Raw genomic sequence first — 5685 nt, 5'->3', positions numbered from 1 at the left:
ACTAAACCTGTCGAATTCTGAGATTATGTTAGATAGGGAAGTTCCTGGTTTAGTAACGATCAGTAGAAGATCGTCTGCAAAGGCTGCTGCTTTGTGGACTTGCGTTCCCAACTGTAGTCCTGATATGTTCTTGTTCTGTCGTATAGCCGTTATTAAGGTTTCCATTGTGAGGATGAAGAGAATAGGGGATAGGGGGCATCCCTGTCTTGTGCCGTTCGTTATTGTTACTGTTGAGGATAGGATTCCATTTACTTTGATTCTTGCATGCGGAGACTGGTATAACGCCATTATTCTATCAATTATCTTAGATCCCAGACCGAATGACCGTAGTGTCTAAGAAGGACCAGTCAACCCGGTCAAACGCTTTCTCTGCGTCTGTTGTTAATAGCAAAGTTGGTATTTTCTTTTCTGTTGCATGATGTATCAGGTTGATCAGTTTGGTACAGTTGTCCTTTCCCTCTCTCCCCTTCACAAATCCTGCCTGTTCCGGGTGTATAAGGGTAGGGATGATGTCTTGCAGTCTATTGGCTAACATTTTGGCGTATAATTTCTGGTCTAGGTTTATTAACGAAATGGGTCTGTAACTTCCGCATGTTGCTGGATCTTTATTGGGTTTGTGGAGTACTGTAATCTGTGCCTCTTGTGCTTGTTTTTGAAAATGTTTTTTATCAGATATGGAGTTAAAATGTCTTAGCATTATGCTAGTAATCAGTTGTTGATATTCTTTATAAAAGCCAATACTGTATCCATCAGGGCCTGGGCTTTTGTTTTGTGGGGCTTCTTTGATTACTCTCCATAGTTCTTTTTCTGTGAAGGGACTATCTAGCTGCTTTTTTTGTATGTCAGAAAGCTTGGGTAATTGCAATTGATCTAAGTATTGTTTCATTTTTTCCAGTTTCTCCTTGGAATTGCCTCCTGGGTTCAGGTTGTAGAGTGCATGATAGAACTCTTGGAAACAATTCGCAATTTCTGGGTAAGTATGATGTAGTTTTTGTTTATGGTCTTTCATTTGTGTTATGAATGTCTTGATTTTTTGTTCCTTTATTAAACTAGTCAGGATCTTTGTGGGTTTGTTTCCCATTTCGTAAAAGTCTCTTTTGCATCTTAAATATGCTTGTTCAGACAGGATGTTGAGGAGTTGTTTTAGTTGGATCCTTTTATTTTCTAATTCCTCTTGTGTCTGTTTCATTAATGTTTCTTTGTGTTTGTTTTCTAGTACTTGTATTTCTTGTAGGAGGGTTTGAATTTTCATCTCATGTTCTTTCTTTCTTCTTGTGCTCAAGGCTATCAAGTTGCCTCTAGTGACCACTTTAATCGTTTCCCATAAGATAGATGGGTCTGTGTCTGGTATATCGTTATGTTCTATTGTTTCTTTTATATGGTTAGATATAATTCCTCTATTCTGTTTGTTTAATAACAATCGTTCGTTAAATCTCCAAATGTAGGAGCCTTTTAGCGTATTTGGGATTTCAATCTTGATGATATAAGGGGCATGATCTGTTAATATTGTTGTGCCAATCTGGATATCTTTTATGAGATGTAGCCATTTCTGATTTATAAAGAAATTATCAATTCTGGGATAACTGTTTTTTGGGTGAGAGAAAAAAGTATAGTCTCTTGTTTTAGGGTGGTGGGTTCTCCAAATGTCGATCAAGGACAATCTGTTCAAAAAAGTTTTAATTTTCTTTATTGCTTTATAGGTTATGGACGATTTCTGAGAAGAACAATCAAGTAAAGGGTTAAGGGTTACATTAAGATCTCCGCCGATCAATATTAGTCCTTCTGCGAATTCCTGTAGCTGTGATGTGACTACTTTCATATATTTTATCTGTTCCTTATTTGGTATATATATAGAGCAAAGCGTCATAGTTGTATTGTATAGCTTTACTTTGGTCATGACATAATGGCCTTCTGTATCTTGTTTCGTGTCTAGCACTGTTAACGGAATGTCTTTGTGGATTAAGATTGCTGTTCCTTTCACTTTTTTTCCCGTATTCGAGCTGAGAAAAATCTGTGTATACCATCTATTTCTAATCACTGTCTGGTGGGACTGTTTGATATGCGTTTCCTGTAAATAAACTATTTTTGCTCCATGTCTGTTGCAGTTGTTGAGTATTTGAGCTCTTTTTTTGGGTTATTTAGGCCATTCACATTATGGGACCAAATTGTCAAGTTAATGTTTCTGTTCATTTTTTTTTTTTTTTTCTGCTTCTGATATGTAAGATAGGATTGATATGAAACTGGGGGTTGGATGTGGGTGAGAGAGATTTAGAGGTAGGAGTCTCAGTAATGCTAAGGTGGCAATTCTCTAATGGGTCCGTTCTGCCTAGCTTTCTCCAGCTTTTAGTGCAGTTGACCTCTGGGGGGGATGGTGGTGGGAAGTGCGATTAGAGAAAGAGTTGCTTCCCGAGTGCTCTAGCATAACCAGCTTAACCAGCTTGGCCCACTGACTTTTTGTAACTTTGTGATAATAATACATTTAACTTACATATTGTAACTTGCATCTAGTCTGATTAATATTTTAAAAACATAATGCTTGCAATAACTGAGTAACAATATTTATAACATGAGAGAAAGAGACAATATAACCATGAATAAATTGTCCTTAGGTAAGTATTTGTTGACTTTGAATATAATATGCATTTACATTTCACAAAGTTGAAGAGGAATAGCATAGTTAAAGATGAAAGATGGAAGGGAGAGAATCCTAGTATAAAAATTTTTTTTTATGTTTTCAGAAGTATTCAGGAGAAATTAGGAGAGAGAAAAGACAGGGTAAGTCAGCTTGTATTAATGCTGATACAGTAAGATATAGCAATATTGAGTATTGCTTACTCCAGACCTCTGTCCTTTCAAGTCTCAGTCCAGTCTTTGTTCGGTGTTCTCTTGTTAGGGGTCTGCATCTTATTCGGTTTGGTTCTTTGATTCTTGGGGGTCCTCTGGATCAGGGGTACTTCTTGCCATATGTTGTCCAGGTCTTGGGATCCGCCTTGGTGAGGATTCTCAATTTCAGTCCAGTTTGGGATGTGTATGTCCTCCAGTTGAAACTTTAAGATGAAGTCTCTTGTGTCTTCTGGATATCTGATGATGGCCTGTGTTCCATCTTTTGTAGCCGATAGACTGAAGGGGAATCCCCAGCGAAATTGGATTCCTTTTTGCCTTAGTTGATCTGTAATTGGTTTCAGTTGCTTCCGCTTAATCAGTGTGGAGAGAGATAAATCTTGCAGTAAAATAATGCTTTTTTCCTGGAATGTGGCCCGTTTTCCTGCTCTTGCCTTTGATAATATTTCCTCCTTCAAAGGGAAGTCGTTTATGTGGCACAGGATATCCCTCGGGGCCTCTGGGGGTACATTGCGCGGTTTGAAAACTCTGTGTGCCCGATCCATATGGATCATAGTGCCAGGGTCTCTCTCCAATATGTTATTGAAGATTTGGAGGAGTGTAGGGATAATCTCCTCCCTTGCGACAGTCTCAGGGATCCCCCTTACTCTTAAATTGTTTCTGCGGCTTCTATTTTGCAGGTCCTCTATGTGTCTATGCAATTCTTTAATCTCTCTTTCCTGCTTATCAATGAGTGCGTTATGTTGCTTTTGGTTACTCACAATTTTGGATTGATTTCTCTCCAATGTATCCGTTCTCGCTCCTATGCTCTCCATTTCCTGTCTGATGCCCTGGAGGTCGCTGCGTATTTCCGCCATTACCGAGTGCAGCATATCTTTTATGTCTTTCTTCGTAGGCAGCCGTCTGAGGTAAGCTTGTGTGTCTACGCTGCTGTCCGCATCACTTTCCCCTTCTGAAGATTCTTGTGAGCGGTAATCCGGCATCTCTCTTCCGTCGCTCGCGGTCAGTCTTGCGGGCGCCATTTTGGAAAGTGATGCGTCTTTGTTTTTCTTACCAAACATCGCCGTGATGTCTTTTTGCTGCCCAGGGTGTTTGGGGGTTTTGCTGTTCTCTTTGATGGGTCGGATTCCTTGCGACTTGCCCATGGCAAAAGATGCTTAATGCAGTCAGTGGGTTGTGGGTAAGCAGAGCTCCGGTTTATGCGGCCATCTTACTCAAGCGCTAGCCACGCCCCCTCGTAGTTCCAAACTTTCTTATTAAAGGATTTCCGGATAACGGATCCCCATACCTGTATATGAATAGAAAGATGTGGAGAAGAAATACATACAGTATCATAAATAGAATAATTTTCATGTTATATTCAAAAGTACTGTAGAAAAATTTAAGATATTGAAGCTTTATACTGTTTTTTGCAATATACAGTTACATCCATGTCATTAGGATAATTAGAATAGAATCAAATATAGTGACCTTCTGATGCCCAATAAAAAGTAGGGATAAGGCATACAAAACTATATAATAAGAATACCTGTCCATTTAAAGCAGATAGGTAAAGGGATTCTGTCATGATTTTTATGGTGTCGTTTTTATTTCTAAATTACACTGTTTACATTGCAAATAATTCACTCTACCATATAAAATTTAATTCCTGAACCAATAAGTGTATTTTTTTAAATTTATAATATTGTTGTATAGGCAACCATCTCAGGTCATTTTGCCAGATGGAACTGCTTTCTGGTAGGTTGTTGTTTCTCCTACTCAATGTAACTAAATGTGTAATGTGTTGCAGTGGGACCTGGATTTTTACTAATGAGTGCTGTTTTTAGATCTACCAGGCAGCTGTTATCTGGTTACCTTCCCATTGTTCTGTTCTTAGGCTGCTGGGGGGGGGGTTTCACTCCAACTTGTAGTACAGCAGTTAAGAGTGATTGAAGTTTATCAGAGCACAAGTCACATGACTTTGGGCAGCTGGGAAACTGACAATAAGTCTAGCTCCATGTCAGATTTCAAAATTCAATATAAAAAAAAATGTTTGCTCTTTTGAGAAATGGATTTCAGTGCAGAATTCTGCTGGAGCAGCACTTTTAACTGATTCATTTTGAAAAATACATGTTTTCCCATGACAGTATCCCTTTAAGTCTCAGCCATGACACTTGTTCAGGAACCAAATAGAGCGTTATAGTGGGCCTTCTGTGTTAAATATCCTACATTGTACTTACAGTGATGCAAACCTACTGGAATGGGATACATCTATGCCAGTACTGGACTGGGTGGCTTAAAATGCTAATTGTGTCATGCCTTTCCATAAATAGACAACCATCCTATCTTATAGGCAACAGTAAGTGGATTAGTTGCACATTCCAAAGTGCCAATGGGTGATATGTATGTATTGCTGAACAAAGATGTGAAAGTATTAGAGATTTCTAATCTGCCTTTTTTCCAGTATGGCTAAATAATGCACTGTTTTTCCTTTGCTACCTGGCCCTGTAAAATACAAGAGCTTATCTTAGGACTCTATATTACACCAACTTTTATTTGAAGTGCCTTAGTTCCAAATATCAAGGAACATATTTCAGTTTTCAAAAACGGCACTGCTAGTAATGCGTGAAATGCCAGAATCAGCACAAACATCAACAACAAGGCTCCTTCAAATTGCCAATTTTGTTCCCCCTCAGCTAAGAGAGAGCTTGGAATGGATATATTAAAGGAGATTTGGGGCATCCAGCAAGGTCATTGTAACCAGAGAAAATTGACTCTCCGGTCAGAGTAAAATGGATCAGAGGGAACATATTAACTCTTCTGCCCACAGTGAAGCTCGTGAGACAGATGATAGAATGAAGAGCT

The 5685-nt window shown here is 38.8% G+C and overlaps 1 long non-coding RNA gene across 1 annotated transcript; it reads left to right on the top strand.

The window, feature by feature from the left end:
• The first annotated feature begins 339 nt into the window (after positions 1–339).
• Positions 340–2093, top strand: LOC121399089. Its single transcript, XR_005964744.1, has 2 exons — positions 340–973; positions 1701–2093. It is a non-coding gene; the product is annotated as an uncharacterized LOC121399089 (long non-coding RNA).
• Positions 2094–5685: the final 3592 nt, after the last annotated feature.

Source organism: Xenopus laevis, chromosome 9_10S (genome assembly GCF_017654675.1).
Source record: "Xenopus laevis strain J_2021 chromosome 9_10S, Xenopus_laevis_v10.1, whole genome shotgun sequence".
NCBI classification, from domain to species: domain Eukaryota; kingdom Metazoa; phylum Chordata; class Amphibia; order Anura; family Pipidae; genus Xenopus; species Xenopus laevis.
This window is presented reverse-complemented; position numbering and strand designations above follow the sequence as displayed.